At 43.9% G+C, this 20,104-nt stretch overlaps 1 protein-coding gene and 1 non-coding gene across 6 annotated transcripts in view; one reads left to right on the top strand and one right to left on the bottom strand.

Moving 5' to 3' along the window:
• LOC132994061 (partitioning defective 3 homolog) overlaps positions 1–20,104 on the bottom strand; it is a 378,183-nt gene that overhangs the window by 278,380 nt on the left and 79,699 nt on the right. The window lies entirely within an intron of this gene.
• Positions 11,440–11,511, top strand: trnaw-cca (transfer RNA tryptophan (anticodon CCA)). Its single transcript has one exon. It is a non-coding gene; the product is annotated as a tRNA-Trp (tRNA).

Raw genomic sequence — 20,104 nt, 5'->3', positions numbered from 1 at the left:
AGGTTTACAGGGAGTCTTCTTTATGTCTCTCTGGCTGCCCCCTCATGTTTTACTCTTTCTGCAGCTAACAAAGCCGGAGTCTTACTCCTCTTTGAGGAGGCTGCTTGAGTTCCCATCGGGAGCATGAGAGCGAGGGGGAACGGAGATGGAAGCGGTGACCGTGCAAGCCGGCGACAGCGGGCTGGGCGAGCCTATTAGCGCACCACACAGCTGGTCCTCTCTCTCTCTCACTCACTCACTCACTCACAGACACACAATGGTCTTCAAGAGAGCCAATGAAAGCTGCTGGTCTGAAGGACAAGAGGGAACGAAAGATGCTGCTGCTGCTGGTTCTCTGAGCTCCCATTAAAAGTGTCTTAAAAGCTGCCAGAGATGCTGGATGCAGGGTGAGAGACGGCATCCATCAATTAGAGGAAAATGAGAAGGAGGAAGAGGGGTGGAGAAAATGAAAGTGTGTGTGTGTGTGTGTGTGTGTGTGTGTGTGTGTGTGTGTGTGTGTGTGTGTGTGTGTGTGGGTGTTGTACAAAAACAGCATGGTGAACCCCAGCCAGTCCCTCCAAACGGGTCAATCCAAATTCAATAGAGTGGACCAAAAGGAATAATTCTTACTGTAGCCCTGGCCACATTTAAACATTTATTTCCAACAGAAAGAGGGATTGCAGAAAGTTACAAGTACACTTTTACTCTCACACTGAGTTTGTTTCTTTTCACCTGACAACCCTGAACTCAAGTTAACAAGTATATATTTAAAAACAGATCGAGGCGTAGACGAAGGCGAAACAAAGACATCAGAGACGTCTATCACGTTGCGTTAAGTTAACCAGAAGCAGATCCTCTCTTTTGTGATATTGTTCTCTCCGGGGTGCTGTTCTAATTCAGAGTGAAAAGTGAAACAGCTTTCACCCTGCCGGCAGGTACTCAAGGTGCCAATGACACTGAAATACTTTGAATACATTAAGGTTGTCTTCCTTCTTTCTTCTCACTTTGTCCTGCATACATTACAGCATTCAATGACACCAGGCCACAGTACCTCATGAGAATGTGTCGAGGTTGTAAAAGAAGTTGTTTCACTTTGAGCAGGTAAAGGAAGTTCAGACTAAAGTCATTTAGTCACATTAAAAGAGCTTGAATCCTTTATTTTTTGCTTCACATCTAAACAATGCCTCACTCTGGGTTATCTAGTCCAACTGATTTTTCCTTGATTGCTTTGAAATTAGGAGCATTAAATTCATTAACTCAGCATGATGGTATTTAATTCTACAATTCACTTAGCGACGCTTTTATCCAAAGTGATGAACATCAGAGAGTAAGTACAACACAAGCAAGGATATAGAGGAGGAGACAACATCAGGAAGTGCAAACAAACAGCTTTAGGGAAGTGACCAGAGGTGCTGACAGGAAGTGACCAGAGGCAGAGCAATTTTTATTTTTTAATGTAATTAAAGTTAATATATCATCATCAACAACCTCAACAGCTGCTCGTGAGAGTTCTAATCAGCATCAAAACCATCCTATAATATTGTTATCATCATCGTCATCATTAAGGTCGTAGGTGTTCATAAAGAGCTGGGTCTTTAGCTTTTCCTTAAAGATGTAAAGGGACTTTTGACTGGTCTCATCTGAGCTTCTCATGTAGAGGTTCCTTCTGTTTGCGTCACACTGTGAAGAAGTGGGCAGTGCTCAGGCAGGACACTCGTCTTTGATTACGTGTTTTTGATGCTTCTGAGCTCCTCATGCTGTGTCAAAGAGCTGTACGGCGGCTAATGTGCTCATTGACTGCTGGCCAACAGCGCAACCCCCAGCAGCCTGCGAGAGCTCCGACCACTTAGCATACAGAGTGATGATGGAGGAGGGGGGGGGGGGGCTGCTTATGTTTAACACATAGCAGATGACAAATGTCCAGTAAGCATGTCCTCTACCAAAGTTAAAAACATTTTGATTTATCGGGAAACTATTCTCATTGAGATCCTTTTTTCAAGACAGAACAAAAGACGGACAAAAAACAGATGTCACATCAATCAACCAATCAGCACTGAGCAGAGAAACGTGCAAACAGTGGTCAAACGGTTTTCAAGTCTTCAAAGCCGACTAAAAGCTCAAGTTTAAGTTGACTCTGCAGCTCAGACTAAGACGATGAAGCAAACAAACAAAAAGCGCTTTCACCAGCGACCAAATATGGGGTTTCCACCCCTGCTGCTTGATTGCCTTTTTAATTTAGGACATTTCACAGAAATCAAAATAATAAGCTTAAAACATCAGCTGCAGGAGTGACATGAACGTGTTGCTGTGCACACTGAGCAGGTCATATCGTACTTACAGTCTATGGTTCTACATTGTGTAAACACAAGCATTAATATCTCATTCTGCTTTTGATTTATCTATTATTATAAAATGCATTACTCAATTTACTTCAAAAAATGATTGTCTTATGTTACCAGCCTGTCACCATGTTTTCCTTCCCTCAGTAAATGTGCAGATTTCATGACCATTCAGCATCTCCACTGAAACACAGCGTGTTGTGTTTGTGCCTCTTAACATATGCAAGCATATCATCTGCATGCACGTACATGCCTGTTTATTTGTTCAACACACATTCTGCATGCATGAAGGCAATTATACATACTGTTTATGAAAACCATGCATACATTTATGAATATGTATGCATGTGTGCACCTGTAGGTCTATACATCACTTGCTCCTCCCACCTCCATCTCTCTTCCTCTCTCTCTCTCTGCTGAGTCTACCTTTCTCGACCAGCATGACCACGCCTCACGTCCCCCCTATGGGATCTCTGTCTCCATAGAATCCTATTAGACAAAGCCCGCTGCCATCCTGATCTCACACCGACAGCTCATTCATCAACACCGCTGTCTCACAGCAAACACACACCAGCACACGTGTGCCTTTTATTGTGGAGCAGGACGGACAAACATCCCTTAAAAATAATAATAATAATAATAAAAAACAGGAGGATAGGATGAAGTGGCATCTTTGCAGTGAGAGGAAGAGAAGACATTAGGAAAAAAAAAAAGAGCGGGCTGGAGTCTGGTTTCCTGCTCGCTCTGTGTTCACGAGCGGCTGCTTCTTGGTTTAAACACACTGATGAAAGACGCTTCTGTGAGTAAGGAGCATGAAATAACTTACCTGGTGGATAAGAAACACGCACACACACACGGCGGGAAGCAGCAGGAAGGCACCGGGAAAAAAAGACAAAGAGAGAGAGGTGGGTTAATATCAACACATAAGTCAGGAGAGGTTTGAACACAACAGCCAAATCAAAAAATCAAGTGTAGGTGAAGACGTATTCACCCAGGGAAAACAAAAAGGTGTTCAGTTAAGTTACTGCACTGTTAAGTTTTAAGTGTGCTTTTTTCCAGTTGGTGTTGACCTACAAAGTTTTAATGAGTTCAACCTCTAATATCTCCCAGGATGCACCTGCGTATGGACCGCTGCCTTAACACAAGCACATCAGAAATCAATTTTCAATCTTGACCGACTCTTGATGTTCAATATTTCATACAAGACGGAGCAGAGACAGCACATACAGTAGTATTTATCACAAAAATACACACACACACATCATCAGCAATACTATTGGCAGCCAAGCCATGAGAGGCTGATGGAGTGGTTGTCTTGGAAACAGAGACTGGCATGGGTTATTATGATGGGAGAAGTGAAGGGTGAGGCGGGGGGGGGGGGGGAGAGGGCCGGTTCAGGATGCAAAGATCTGCAGCGAGACAGGAGTGTGTGCGCCTGTGTGTGTGTGTGTGTGTGTGTGTGTGTGTGTGTGCACCTGTGTGTGTGTGTGTGTGTGTGTGTGTGTGTGTGTGTGTGTGTGTGCGCCTGTGTGTGTGTGTGTGTGTGTGTGTGTGTGTGTGTGTATTGTGTCATTATGGGGCTGATTATAGAGGTTCACCTGTAGATAAGGTTCCATTCTCTCGAGCTATCAATAATTCACACGAGACAAATGAATCAATAATTCAACAAACATACAGAGATAACGCTGATGTTATTTTCTACAGCCGTGTAAACCGTGCTACTGTATGCAATTAAAAAATAGATATGAAATTAATTAGTAAGTCAGGACCGCACTCAGACTGACAGCTGCCCTAACCCCCCTCTCTGTTTCCCCCTTCTTTCCCCCCCCCATTTCTCCTCTCCCATCGTGTTCCTTCAGTGGGTTCTCAGCCCTGTGGTGATTGTTGCTGACCTCCTTCACTTCCTCTCTCCATCCTCAATGCTCCCCCACACCCCCCCTTTAAACTGAGAGAGGAAAACAAGTATCCAGGCAACCCCAGCATCGCTTACTCGGAGAGGAGGCAGGGGGCGAGGGGGCTGGGGAAGGAGAGAAGAAGAGAGCGAAGGAGAGAAGTGAAAACCGCATTGTGATGGAATCGAGAATACAGATGAGGAGCAGAGCGGAAAAAGCACGAGGACAATATAGAGAGTGAGATATTCAGCAGAATTGAAGAAGTGAAGAAAACAGAGATAAGTGAATAAATGAATGCATCGGGACGAGAAATGCATGTTTGATGAAGAGGAGACGAAGACAATTGGCCTAGAAGTGGCTTCTACAGTGTTCCATTAAAATGAAATTGTGACGGATAGAAATAGACTAAGAGGTAAGAAGAACAGTTTAAAAAGAATATAAAGACAGGGTAAAGATAATGGAGAAAATGGCTTCACTTAAACATGTGAAATATGATTAATGATATGGAGAGATAGAACAGTGCATTCAGCAGGAACAAACGTGACAACAGCCAGTCAGTGTGCAGATTTTAGCTTACATGTCAAAGACCACACTCTCTATATTATCTATCTTATCTTATCTATTATTATCTCTATAGCAAAGTTTGTTTGAGCAAATACCAGTGATAAAAATAAGGAGTGAAACCAAGGGGCAGTAATCTTTTGTTATCCATAGACCGTATAAAAAAGGACGTAGTGTCAGTGATGTCACCCATTGGTTTCTGTAGCGGAGTTTTGAAGCCCAAGACGGCCGTCGTCACATTGGAAATGCTGAAGATTTTTCGGCTTCTAGTTCAAATCTTGCGAAGACAGGAATGAAAAGTACAACACTAAAGAAACCGAGCAGATATAACGAGATGAGCTCATGAAAGTAGCAGCTATATTTTGTTAGGGTTTGTCTGCTGAGAAGTAACTGGAAAATACATTCATAAAATGTGCACAACATTATAATTATATGTAAATCAATAATATTCTACAGTTAGACTATACCCTCTGATATCTCCTGACTTATGTTAATGATGATTATAGAAAACATGTTTTTTTACGCCATATCCTTAATTCCCTGAAATCAACACTTTGATAACTGAGCAATCTTTGCATTTTGAATTATTTAACAGTATTTTGAATTGGCCAATAACACAACAAACAAGTTGAATAAAGTAATGAATGAACCTGCATGGTTTATGAGCATTTAAGGCTTTATATTCGATTTTTTGATCCAGCAGATGTGGCCCTTGAGCACCAGCATGAAACCAAAACAACTTGCGCTGCATTGTTGTGTTAGCATGCTAATGCTAGCGATCTTTATTATGCTCGTATCTTCACACTGCATGTAAATTTACCTGAAATGAGCGTGATCTAGAAACACAGTTAAGCAGTGAGTACAGTATGTTATTCTTCTTTTCTCTAGTCCCTCAATTAAACAACTTTTATACACGAGGGGAGGAGTCAGTCGGCCGTCCTGGCGATGTAAACAAAGTGAAGATAGGACTCTGAAAACTCTGAAAACATCACAGACAGTGGGACTCGGGTGTTACACCCATTGTAGACAGTCATGACTCACAGAGTTATTTTCAGAGGATATACTTGATTTCTATTACATTTAAGTGTGAAAAATCACATATAAAGCCTTTAAGGCCCTTTGATGAGTCTGCTCCTTGATCTGGACCCTTAAAGACTTTTTAAATTTGACCTTGATTTTCAACCACAGCCATGATGTAAAGAAGTATTTGTGCAGACCGCCTCCTGCTCAGAAGAGACGCTCCCTCCATGTTTGTGCAATATTGGAGATGTAGAACTTGTAGTAAACATGGTAGGGGAAAAAAAGCTTTGAAAAAAATATACAGCAAATTGGAAATTATGCTAATGTTGGTGTGTCTTGAGGCGTTTGCGGGGTGTTTGCATGGGGGGCAAGCTGTGCGATAGATAAGCTTCCAGAAAAGAGGGTTTTCCTCGGCTCTCCAAAACCCCTCAAGACACACAGAGAGATGGGGAAGGAGGAGGGAGGAGGGAGGAGGAGGGGGGAGACAGCAGACATAAAAAACACTGCAGTTGTTGTGTGTGCATGTTTACTTTCATCTTGGTTTTTTTTTTTTTACTCAGCCAAGAAAATAAAGTTAAATGTATTCTTTTTCACTTAAAAAAAGCGGGGGAAAGTGAGGATACCAGCGAGCCAAGTTTGCTGATGATGTGGAGCTGGTTCTGCGGTATCAACATGACGGCTCAACACACAGAACAATAGGAAACACATCCTGTCTGCTTACAATTTGATTTAGTCGAACTCTTCACATTTGACTCATTCTAATCCTTTTTTGCAGCACTCTGCATTGGATTGTGATGCCAGGCTCTGTGCATGCCAATACAGACGCGATGCTGCTCTTGTGACAGCAGGATGATGACATTTGATAGGGCTATGCTAGCTCTAAGCCCACCATAATCCATGACATGTACAACCTCTGTGAAATGGGATGAAGGGGCGCTGTGGTCTATGATGGATGATCAGGGGGAGACACCTGACCTGCGCTGCACTTTAGAGATGATTGAACAATGGTTTGGCAAACTCTCCAGACAAAGGAGGTTAGCCAGACCATTGTTTTTGCCCTTGTTTGACAAAATGACACAACACCACGCGCATGTCCGGATTCAGTCTGCAATCACACCGAGCAATCAGTGCAGAGCCCTGTGGGGAGCAATCTGGGCCATTTCCAAGCAGCATCTCCCACAGCCACCTCCAGACAAAAAAAAAAGCTTTCCGCAGAGGAGCTGAGCTCATTTTGAACACATAATTGTCCTCCTCTTTCCCTACAGCCTCATTACAGTGCTATCTGATTACAGGGTGGAAAACAAAGGGAGAGGATGAAAAATACCATCCTCCCTCTACGAGGTACATGCAGGTCTGTTTGTATCCCCGCTTCAGGTTGCTTTGACTTTAAGCGAAGCCGGGGAAAAAGTACAACTCTATAAAAACCCACAGTTTGTGTTCATTCCAGGTGAAATTGGATGTCACATCCGTTTGGGTTTCACAACGTAAAAGCATAAATTCTCATCCCCGGTGTCAGAGCGGCGGAGCCGGAGCAGAGAAGTGAACCTCACAGGGGCCTAACGCAGCTCACACTCAAGTCAGCCCATTTTCTGTGTATGACAGCAGCAAAATGAGACTGTTTCGGCTCAGTTACCACGCCGACCATCGTGTCCCCTGCTCCCAATAAGCAGATTTCATTGGCCTCTATTACAGGGTCAGGCTGCATGAGGCGGTGGCTGTGTGTGTTTGACTAGGCAATAAGCCCAATGTCACTGTCACTTTCATCAGCAGAAACTCTCTCTCTCACTCTTTTGTCTCAAGGGCAGCTTCAGAACGAGCAGCGATCACTGGGAGGAGGATAGAAAGAGCCAGACTTTTCAGGAAAACAAACAGGACGGACAGCTACACTGACTCAAGTGAAGTTTGACTGTGATGCTTTAGCTGCCTTGCTATGCTACCTCACTGTTCAGTCAAATAACCCTGAGAACATTTGAAATAATTCAGAACTTTTCTGTTTTTGTATTCTATGTCGAAGACAGAAACAGCGGATGAATTCCCCCCACAAAGGTAGCCAAAGCAGTTCACTGAACCCTGAGGTGGTGAGGATGAGAGTGATGCTGGCATTCCAAGTACAGTGAATTAACTCGGAGACTTCAGGTGGGATAACAAACTAAAGCTCCCGCTGCTAAAATGAACTCTGCTTCACCTTAAGAGATCACTCTGAAAGTCTCCTAAAGTAACAGCTTGGAGTCTGTTTCATAAAAAGAAGCGCTATCTGAGCTGTTTGAGGGGGGAGGACTCCAGAGGATGGACAGTGCAGCAGGGTACGCACTACAAGATAATCAGGTTGATTCTGGGCCCGATAACTCCCTTCTGAATCCTGAGCGGAGTCATGATTTTTTAATGGTTCTTAAGATGATCCTCTCAGATTGTCCAGTGGTGTGAGGCGTGTTAAGAGTGATCCGATGTGCTCAGAAGGTCGTCGTAACCACCCCGACAGCAAATCCTGAATATATCTTAAATATACAATCTGATCCACTGTTGTGTGGGGGGAACCCTGAGGGCAGCCAAACATGCACTCTGTGAATCGTCACATGGAAAATAACTATTAGAACGTGAGCTGACTGAAGAAGGAAGCACAACAACCTCAAGCAAATCAATTTGTATTCCTCCTCCTCTTAGTTTGTACGCCATCTCCATGTCTTTACTCAAAGTTTAACTTCTTTTATTTGTGAATTTTACTATCAAACTATCAGTTTCTCCCTGCCCGTCGTCCACCATGTTTGTTTACTGTGAAGTTGTGTTTGACTGAGAGACATTTTGCCAGATTTCCCGTTTAGAGAGTCAGGACTCTCTGGTTGTTGCTGAAAAGAATATATTAGCATACGGAGAGCAACGGTGTGACCAAAACAGCATCACAACACACCACAGGAACTAAATGGTGAAATCTCTGATGATGAGTCAGTATGTGCGGTCTCTCTCTCTTTTTCAAAACTTGTTCAGTTTTTTAAAATCTAGACGTGTTGGTCAGGCTGTTGAGGGTTGAAGAGTTGTAGGTTCAACTATGAGACCGCAGCATTTGCACACTTTCAGATAGCTCTGTGTGTGTATGTGCATAGCAGTGTAACCCTCTATTCCTGACTGATAACCTCCCATTCTTCTGGCTGTGGATAATAAGCTGGCTACAATATCTCTCCAACAATTGTCTTCTTTATTTAACTCTAATCGACACGAAGACAGCCCAGTGTTCACTCTGTGATCACAACTACTACGGCGTGATAAACTTGCTGTTAAAAGAAAGTCTCACGGCTGCTTGAAGCACGACTGAATCTGGGACCAATGTCTCTCCTTCTACAGCCACATCCTCTGCTTTTTTAAAGTCATTACTCCTCTGATCCATTTTTTTTGCACCTCTATGACTCTGCAAAGGGACTTAGAGCTGCTTTGTTTAAACCATCAACTTTGTGTTTCCTCGTTGCTGCAGACAGTGCTGAGAGGATTGTAAACTGGGGAGTCAGAGTGCCCTCTGCTGGACAGACTTAGTAAGGACACCACCCCTAAATCACCCAAAGAACTGTTTTCTGTAAATGTTCTGTTTTCTTTGGTATGCAAACTTAAACACCTACAACATTTCTGTGGTAGTCGCATCCTCCTGACAGATTAATCAGTCAGACTCTTTATTTAACCATCCTTTAACCTCCAAATATTGGAGCTTGTTGCTCTTCAGGGTATAAGAGTTATAAAGTTGTCCAAAGGTCCCGTTACCGTTTGTGTGTAAGACTGTTTAACATTGAGAGTTCAACGGTGTCACCAACGTGCCATCAGCAATAAAAATGCATCCAGGCAGACTGTCAGTATAATAAAGTCACTTATTGCCTCCCTGCTCTCTAAATATGACAAGCGACGTTAGGGAAAGCTCAACCTTTTCATTGTGCAAAATGTGCCACTTAAATAAACGAGCCGTGGTAATATTTCAAGTGCTTTTCTTATTCCATTCCATCCCCTCTGATCATCAGTCCTTGTCCGGCTCCATTAGTGCTGTTTCATATCCGAGAATAACAATATCTGAGTCGCTGTGCGGCTCACCGCGCCACCGTTGGAGCTAATCAATCTGCGGCTCGTCTCTCAATAGGTGGACTGATCGGGCCGGCATTATTCTCCAGTCAATTACCTCCAGTGAGAGAGGCAGGAGGGAGAATGACAATGGACGCTGATGAATGCCAGTCAGGGCTCCATTTAGGCAGCCGGGGCGCTCTCCCTAAGCTGGCAGTAAGACAATTGGGTAGTCTAATAGGTATTTATATGAGCTCCCATCCAGGCGACCAGCTATTATTTGTCGAGAGGTTACGGCTGGAATAGACTGTTTACCTGTGATCTGGTATTCTGCATACAGTGGAAGGCCACAGTGTGTGTGATGGATGCTTTCACATGCATCTGTATTCTTTATCATTTCAAAATGATGTACTCATCCATGGCGTAATGCAACAATCGAGATTCCACAGTATAGCAATCAAACGACTCTTGAATCGGAGCTGTCTGGTTTGTGAAGTAGCTACTGTATGTAGGAACAGAGAAACAGCTGGTGGAGGTATTTAACACATCATCCTGCTGCGAGCGCGTGTGCAGGACTGAAGGAGCAGCCCTAAAATGGAAGTTGGCCCGACAAATTGTGGGGGTGTTGAGGGAAGGGCAGACCGCAGACGTGCTGCTCTTCTGTCCTGCAGGATGATGAGAAAAACATTAGAGACACACTGAAGAGAGAAATGGAGGAAAGAGTGGAGCCAAAGGCGGAGACTGAGGGTTGTAGGCCCAGAGATGAAGGGATGGGGTTTATAGAGTATTTAAAGTCAAGTTATAAGAATGCATCTTGGAATATATCGACTTATGTGTACAAGATTTATGTGCACCTTTATTTGTATCACATCTTGGATAGGCCAGGTGACCTGAGGGCTGCTTTGGTTGTTAGTGTGGCCTCTAATAGAGCCTCAGGACACTCAACTATAAGGACATATAGTGAAAGGGTTTTCCTTTGTGATAGGGTTGTATTTTGGAACTAGGTATTCATTTAGTAGCATTAGACTTTATAATAACCAACTTTATATGAGATTCTTTACACTTTTCACACTTGTAATGTAGTAGAAATCAAGTATATCCTCTGAAAATAACTCTGTGAGCCATGACTGTCTACAATGGGTGTAACACCCGAGTCCCACTGTCTGTGATGTTTTCAGAGTTTTCAGAGTCCTATCTTCACTTTGTTTACATCGCCGGGACGGCCGGCTGACTCCTCCCCTCGAGTATAAAAGTTGTTTAATTGAGGGACTAGAGAAAATAAGAATAACATACTGTACTCACTGCTTAACTGTGTTTCTAGATCACGCTCATTTCAGGTAAATTTACATGCAGTGTGAAGATACGAGCATAATAAAGATCACTAGCATTAGCATGCTAACACAACAATGCACCGTGAGTTGTTTTGGTTCCATGCTGGTGCTCAAGGGCGACATCTGCTGGATCAAAAAATAACATATAAAGCCTTTAAAGTCGTTTTGATCGTGTTAAAAGCTCTCTTGACTTTCTTTTTTTGTGTTGACTCTCAAACACAAATCACAACAGTTGTTATTCCCATGGGAAGAAGATAAGCCTGCATTTCAGTGAAAAGATAGAAAGACCTTGTGGCGCAACGGTAGCGCGTCTGACTCCAGATCAGAAGGTTGCGTGTTCAAATCACGTCAGGGTCAAATGTTTTCACAGACAACAGCGACCTGTGTTGACAAAAGGATGGTATTGTTTGTCTATGATGTGGTTGCATTTTCACTAAAACACAGAAAGAGAGAGAGCCTCTCTACACGACAGCTGTCTCGTCCTGAAACATGAACAGTAAACACTCAAAACACACAGTGTCAAAACAACGTGCTTAACATAAAGAAGTCTGAGCAGCTGCTGCACTGAAATCATTTCCTCTGAAAGAACAGATGTCTGCTTTTCTCTCAGACTGTTTTTGTGTCTGCGCTTCTTCTGTGTCTCAATGCAACAATCATTTCCTCAGTCTTACCCTACCTGCACTGAGGTGTCCTCTCTCCTTTAATCCTAATAACAATAACAGACGGTCAGACGACCTGTCCACAGCAAACCACTTTCATAAACACACACATTTCTTCTTCGGGCAAAAGTTAGACGCCAGTTTTTCAGTTATAATACCAAATCTCTACAATCCTCTCAGTAAGAACGTGGCTTCCTCTGAAGATTTTTAAGGATGCTTTGAGAGCCACAGCCCTAACCTGAGCTCATATTCCCAAAGCTAATGCCGCCTGACAAGATGTACGTGCCCTTGGAGCCAGTGGTGGTTCTAGACCACTTTTACTCAGGGGGCCAATCTGGGGCCAGTTGTTTTGTCAGAGGGGAGCATTAAACCCAGGTGAAAAATAGACAAAGATGATCGCTTTAAAAAATATATATTATGCCAAATAATAGCGCTCATCATTAAATACCACAACATAAAATATCATGATGTATATTTGTTTCAGTAACAATTATTTAATACTAGATTGTGAGTCCGGTTGTTGAGTCAAATACTGTGTATGTGTTATGAGGGGGGGCTCTTCCTTTTGGAGGGGTGGCCACAGGGGGGACCAAGCTCAGTGTTACAGGGGCACTGGCCCCTGTTGGCCCCTGCCTAGAAGCGCCCATGCTTGGAGCGGTCGTTGAATGTGCAGCAACTTTTATTTTTCCGCTCCATGAAAGACATCATTCAGAGGTAACAAATCTCTGAGCGCTACATGCACACAACGTGCAGGTTGTCCTCTTAGTACTTCCTCCCTCGTCCCCTGTTACTCTTAGATTTCCTCCACACCCACCTGTCAGGAAAAGTTCAACCCTGGGGTGCAACACATCCAACATGTTAACCATTTGACCCTCTGACCCATTCAAGCGCTTCCTGTGGTCCCACTACAAGGACATTTGGTTCAAACATTTAAGAACATCCAGAGAAGTGAGCTGCACAGTGTGAATGTGAGTGTGAGAGAGAGAGAGTCTGTTGTTCTGGCGGTAAAAGAAATCACATGACAGAGTTTTGGATGGCGCTCATTCACACACCTGGACCCCATCCAGCTCTGCCCCGAACACGGCGGCATCATGGGGGCGTCTGAATTAAGCGTGGAGCTGTGACACGGTCAGGGCTCGCAGGAGAGAGAGACAGAGACAGGCGGAGCACACGCAGAGATGATGTGAGTGTGCTCTGCAAACATAATCAGACTAAATTAAAAACAGGAGCTAAATGAATAAAAGCATCGGAGCGCTGTAATTAAACTTACTTAAATAATTAAACTTCTGCAGTGCAGGTGTTTGATTGACTCCAGTATGAAACAGCCACGCTCCTTTAAGCTCCTCAAAGAGAAACTGCTGGGGGCACTGATGGCCCAGCGGTTAGGTCACGCCCACTGTACGGAGGCTTTACATGCAGTGCATGCAGTGCACGCCGATAGCCTTGAGGACTATCGGCGTGATTCAGTTTGGTATGTATTGAGAAATACAAGAAAACTATTAAACTGCTCAAACAAAAATAACATTTTTACAAGGTAGTTGATATTTTAAGACATTTTTTTCAAATATGTTTTGCACTGGAGTTATCATGTTTTCCTTCAGCAACAAAGGTGAAAAGGTACATTTAGAGTTGTTAAACAGTAAATGATTTTCTTCCTAAAATATTTCACCAAAAGATTCACGGAGGCTGGGGTCCTCCGGGCGGGCGGTCAAGGTTCGAGTCCGACCTGTGGTTGCTTTCCTGCATGTCATTCCCCACTCTCTCTCTCTCTCTCTCTCTCTCTCTCTCTCTCTCTCTCTAAGCCCTAAGAGGGGAGCAAAAGGGGCAAAACAAATCTGGTCTTTATGTTTTATCACCTGTGTTTACCTGTCCTGTCTCTAAATGGAGGCAGAATAAGCCCAAAAATAAACCTTTGAAAAACCAAAAATGCTTACAGCCTCAAAGTGGACATCACTGTGAAGTTGCCAACAACATAATGACGAAGGATACTGGAAAGGTTTTAATTTGTACTTCTTCTTTTCAATTTTTTTTTTTTTTCAATTATTGGAGAATTTCTTTCCTCCCACAACTAAAAAAACATTTTGTCACTTCCCTGACTTTCTAGTAAAGAAAGAAGTAGTTGGCCAAAATGATCCAACAACATCTTTTTGTCCTATTAAAACAAAGATAAATGAGCCTTGGAAACATTTCTGACACCCACTGAAAAGTCATTTTCACGTCTTTTCAGGGGCTTTAAAAAGTTAAAGGAATCATCAGTTTTATGATGACTCAAAGAATTAGGAGGTTTCATCCTTAAGTCATAAACACAGGTGATAAAACATAAAGACCAGATTTGTTTTGCCCCTTTTTGCTCCCCTCTCAGGGCTTACATAAAAATCTCAATGAGGCCATTATGAAAAAAAAAACATGGAAATGAAAACAGATAGCTGCACAGGTCGAATGTAACACTGCCCCAAAGTGTTATTCCAGAACCAAACACACTCAAAATTAATTCAATAAATCACAGAGAACTAATGAGAGGGTAAGAAAAGCAGATTTCATGACACGTCCAAATAGTCTCGAGTCTGTGAGGGGAGGGCGGGGGGAGGGGGGGGGCCGTTCCCAGAACTCTAAACTCTCTGGATTTGGAATATGGGGCGTTGATATTTTCTTAAAGAGGCCTCGGGGAAAGCTTTTGAAGCCATGCTTGATGTAGGATTTTATTTGGCTTGGAATAAAAGCCCTCCCTCGGGTGCTCCTCCTCCTATAGGCTGGTTAACCCTGCCTGACACACACACACACACACTGACACGTGCACACACACAAAACGTTAAGTAGGTTATGATTCATTTTCTTTGTCATCGTCTGCCATAAAACAAAGTCAATTGGAGTGAATGGGTGGGGGGGGGGGGGGGGGGGGGGGGCCAACTGCTTTTAGGCTGAGCACTTAATCATTCATGGCTTTTAAATAGTACGTGTGTGTGTGTTTAAAATGTTACACTCGGACGTAGACACACACACGCACAGTCTGTGTTTTCACATAATGTCATTCAAACTGTAACCTGACATTTCCTCTGTTTTGTTGCTTTTTAAATGGACCTGTAAATAACCAGGAGCACAATGAGACGCCCGTTAACGAATTCAATTAGTCAACGTCAGGCCGATTAAGAGGTCTGAAAAGAAGCACTGTCACATCGGAGATAGGAAAGGAGTGTGTGTGTGGAGAGAGAGAGAGAGAGAGAGAGAGAGAGAGAGAGCTAGAATCAATGGCTCTATCAGTCAGCCAGGCCAGGCCTCGCACCCCGAGTCCTCCTGCTCCATTCATCACTCACCGAGGACCGACAGACAGTCGACCAGGGAATATGTGTGTGTGTTTTATTTCAGGGGTGTGTGCTTTGTGTGTCTGTTTGTGTGTTTGCATAGCAGCAGCTCATTATAACTCTTTGTACATCTCAAAGCGGGACAACGTGGCCTCTTTATCTCAACAACAGGCCGAACGCTTTGCATCCATCAAAGGGCCTCATCGACGCTCTCTCAATTAAGAGTAACCTTTTTATTCTGAAGGATTCACGTCCCACAAAAGCTCATCGTCTGCTTTTACACTTTGTGGGACAATAGAAATTGGAGGCGCGGTGCTTGTAGCTGTCAGATGCTGGGGGGTTCAAACACTGCGGTTATTTTTTTTTTCACAGCGGGGCCCAACGGGAGATCGACCTTTTCACTGAGATGTCTGAGTAAACAAAACCAAAAAATAAATAAAAGAGGAGAGAAAACAAGACAAAATGCCAAGCAAAACTCTGAGAGTGCAAACAATAGAGCTCCCCAGCTGCATGCTAACACTAACAGAGCTCCTCATGAGGGTACACTAAAAGCTCTGTGTGTTTAAGGAGGGATGGTGCTAAAGCATGCGGGGTGAATTATTCTCTGTAAGGAGTTTCCTGTGCTGAGATTCTTGAAATAACTTTAACACACGGTGTTGGGAGAGAGAGAGAGACCTTTAGCAGGCTGAGCTCAGGTTTGAATTCTGAGGAGAGTTTGCATGAATAGTTCAGTGTGAGCGCCTCTTCTGACACCTCCTCGGAGCGAAAATGGATTTAGAGATTCAGAGCTAACAGGGTTCCAGTTATAGCAGAGATTATTCACCTGTTCACTACGCTCGTCTGAAGAAAAAAAAAAAAGGTTTCCGCATTACATTTTGTTTGGTGATAATATATGCCATCCCGACACTTTTGAAGTGACTTCACTTCTGTAGGAAAGTTTCTAAAAACCAGAGTTTGGCAGTAGTTTCCTGCTTCGGGTCATCGCCGTGGTTCGGTGTGAGGCGGTCATGTCCGGTCTTCTGTGAGTCTTCCTGACTTGCAGTTTCTTAAAATGAGATGTAATGTCATATTTAAGAAACTTGTGTAGAATTTGTCCGCCTGTTGGAAGATTTTTTTTAATTATTACAAGCATCTCAGGCCTTGTTTCGCCTGTAATATCTCAAAATCAGATTTAGATCAGATCAGTTTATCAAAACTTGTAGCTAAATGTGGCTCATGACAAGTGTAATTAAGCATTTTGTGAGTGGATAAATACACTTGCTTAGATTTGAGTTTTTGCACTTCTCTTCAGACAATAGCTCAGAGTAAATGATGACCGTTGAACCGTTTCTCCAAATTCTTTATACATGAGGCGATGTAAAGACCCTTTTAAACTTGGTAAGGAGCACTGACAGGTTAGAGCTCGTCCATCCTGGATACTCGACAGCATTCAAGGATCCCTGAGAGGATGTTGCCGCTTTCATCTGCTGTCCATCGGCTCCTCTGACAGACGCTGCCGTTTGCTCTGAGACAGGAAACTCAAGTCGGAGATGCTCCGTCTGACGGGTCAGATGAATCAATTCTGTGTGAGTGGACACACACAGCAGACAGGAAGTGTGCACTTGGTTCGGCCTGAGGGCCTCGCTGATGCTACACTATGTTTATCTCCAGGATGGGCTTCTCCTTTCTCACACACACACACACACACACACACACACACACACACACACACACACACACACACACACACACACACACACACACACACACACACACACACACACACACACACACACACACACACACACACGCTCAGGTCAGATCCCTGATTGCATCTGGCTTGTCATCGTCAGTGGCCTGCTCGCCTCCTCGGGGGCCCCTGCTACTCTGATGGAGCCATCCCCCCCTCCTCCTCCCCCACTGTTCACCCCTTCTCAGGACAAATTTAATTTGGAGGTGCAGAGGACTGATAAAACCAGGAGACAGCATGACGGGCGGAGGGGGAGGGAGGTAATACGATACCTCCGCCCTGCCCCCCCCCTTCACCTCCTCCTCTCCTGAACCTCCGCCCTGCACCTTCCTCCACTCCCAGCATCCCCAGACAAAGACATCCTTTTTTTTTTTCATTTCTGCCATTTTTTCTATTTTTATCAGATGGATCATGGCTGATGGAAAACAGAAGAGATGAGCAACAGCACGTCTGTGATCTCAGATACATTACCTCTGAAACTGCTGAATGATAACATGTTGTTTACGACAGCTGTATGATCACAACCTCGTGTAAAAGGTGAGCCCAAAATGTATGATTTTTTTTCCTCGAAGATGTGATCAGATATGGTGTTTATATGAAGGAGAAATAAGAAAACATTTGTTGGTGCACTTCACAAAGCCTAAATCAGGTTATATTCCATCATACAGAATAATTTTTTAACTGACATGTTTTGAGCAAAAGGAAATACACGTGCCGGATCTCGCTTCTCAAAATACTGATTTTCCTTCTTCTTTCTGGTTTATGGTTTGTGACGTGACCATCGTTTTGGAAACTACTATGAGAAAATATACATTTTCAGATGAGGATGTTTTTCCAGAACATTTTTCTGACTGGTGTTTGGTGAAACAAGAGTTCATAAAAAGAAGACGGATTCATAAAGAAGTCCAAAAACTGAGACATTCTGATTGCACACAAACAAGAGGATACTGTACAGGTGGTCACTGTTCTGGTATTTTGTTCTGGAATTGGAAACCGGGGAGAGAGAGAGAGAGAGAGAGAGAGAGAGAGAGTGAGTGGGGAATGACATGCAGGAAAGGAGCCACAGGTTGGATTTTAACCTGTGGCCGTCAGCTAGGAAGATTATTCCTCCGTACATCAGGCGTGTGTACTAACCACTAATTTACATTTTTTTACCTAACATGATATTTTGTTTGATCCAAACTTGCTGTTTCACACGGCAAAGTGATGCAATGACATCATCAAATCGCCTGATTAAGGCAGCGTTTGACCGTTATTTCGAGTAGAGGGAGCTCTGCCAAACATCAGCGAGATGATCTGGCACTACCACCACCCGACGTCCCTGACGCCCAGCCACCACCATCAGACTGAGTCTTCCCAACAACCACCGTCGTCCTCATTCATGCTCAGCCTGCTCAGACCTCCACCTCAGCGGCAAGGAAGTGTGGACAACAGGAACACGAGGAATACAAAGGAGAAATCCTGCTTGCATATTATCCCATTAGCGTCTTGAGATAACACTTCAAAGGAGTGATGTTTCTGATTTAGATTATAAAAGATGGTTCTCATTTACAGTTAACTAAATGTGTGTGGATCCTTAAAGTCATCTCATGCAATCCACTAAATGGCACCTTGTCATATAGCCTAAAGCTTCAATAAAGCAGAGGGGGAAATAGGGGTCTCTGTGTCTCCAAATGGGGCCACGATGAAGTGTGAGCCCCCACAGATGTTGTCTACATTCGATCCGAGCAGCTTCTATTGAATTAGAACAGAGAGCAGAGGGAGCAGTCTGGAGCTGGAGGTTTTCACAGGTCAGCGCTCCTCCTGCAGCCCTGCAGACATCAGGCCTCTGAGCCACCTGCAGCTGGGAGACACATGCTGAACCTCAACCTGAGACTGACTCTGTGTGTGTGTGTGTGTGTGTGTGTGTGTGTGTGTGTGTGTGTGTGTGTGTGTGAGAGAGAGAGAGAGAGAGAGAGAGAGAGAGAGAGAGAGAGAGAGAGGGTGAGAAGAAAAAGGCTGCCAAAGGAGACGACAGATGGATTTTCTTAAAAAAAAGAAAAAGAGAGAATATACTAAGCAGGCATATCAGGATCCACACACTTTCTCTGCACACACACACACACATACACACAAACACACACACACACACACACACACACACACACACACACACACACACAAACACACACTCCAAAAAACAGAAGGTCAGACAAGTGAATGTGTTACCATAATGCCTTCTTCGCATGGACAGGTGAGAGCTGCATTTAATATCAGGATCTGTTGCACACACACTCAGGAGACTTCTACACACACACACACACACACACACACACACACACACACACACACACACACACACACACACACACACACCCAGTCCCAGTCCTCCTTGTTAGTAAAAAGCGCCCTCTTTCTCCTCACATCACTCGGATCATGTTACCATGCCAGCCCTTCTGTTGAACCATCCCAAGCTGGTGAATGGGCGTAGACCCCCCTCCCTCCTCCCCCTCCTCAGCATCATACTCCCCATCGCCCAACTCATCTATTATTAAAGTCGACATAATTGCAGGAGGGCATCACCCACCAATATCAAGACTCCAAATATAAAAAGCCTTTGAATTATTGAGTACAGAGGTGCCCACCCTGAGGTGGCAGGAGGGGCAGGAGGGGGATTCTCACAGGATGAGATCATGGTCTCTCAGACGCGGGAGGTCATGGAGGCGTGTGTGGTTGTGTGTTTATATATGTGTGTGCATATCAAACACATTTAACTCCCAACTTGTTAAATATGCAGCTTTGTTGCAGACACTTTAGGTACTCCTTTAGTACGTTTTACACATGCATACTTTATGATCAATTAACAAAAACAAAATGCAACTTCCTGCATCAAATTTTTTAAAAATGCAGTCAAGTTTGCGATAAGAAATAAGCAACATTCAGGGTGCTGGTGGCGCAGTGGTGAAATGTGAATTCACGGCGATATTACGCTGTTGCGGATTTGTAAGTACTTGGACGTACCGCAGTCTGTAAACGGCTGCAGACTTCATGCCACCCCTGCATGAGTAAGTTCACAACTTGAGCCATCCCAGCATGGGCGTTTCTAGGCAGGGGCCAACAGGGGCCAGTGCCCCTGTAACACTGAGCTTGGTCCCCCCTGTGGCCACCCCTCCAAAAGGAAGAGCCCCCCTAATAACACATACACAGTATTTGACTCAACAATCTAGTATTAAATACTGAAACAAATATAAATCATGGTATTTTATGTTGTGGTATTTTATGAT

This window comes from Labrus mixtus, chromosome 19 (genome assembly GCF_963584025.1).
Source record: "Labrus mixtus chromosome 19, fLabMix1.1, whole genome shotgun sequence".
NCBI lineage: Eukaryota > Metazoa > Chordata > Actinopteri > Labriformes > Labridae > Labrus > Labrus mixtus.
This window is presented reverse-complemented; position numbering and strand designations above follow the sequence as displayed.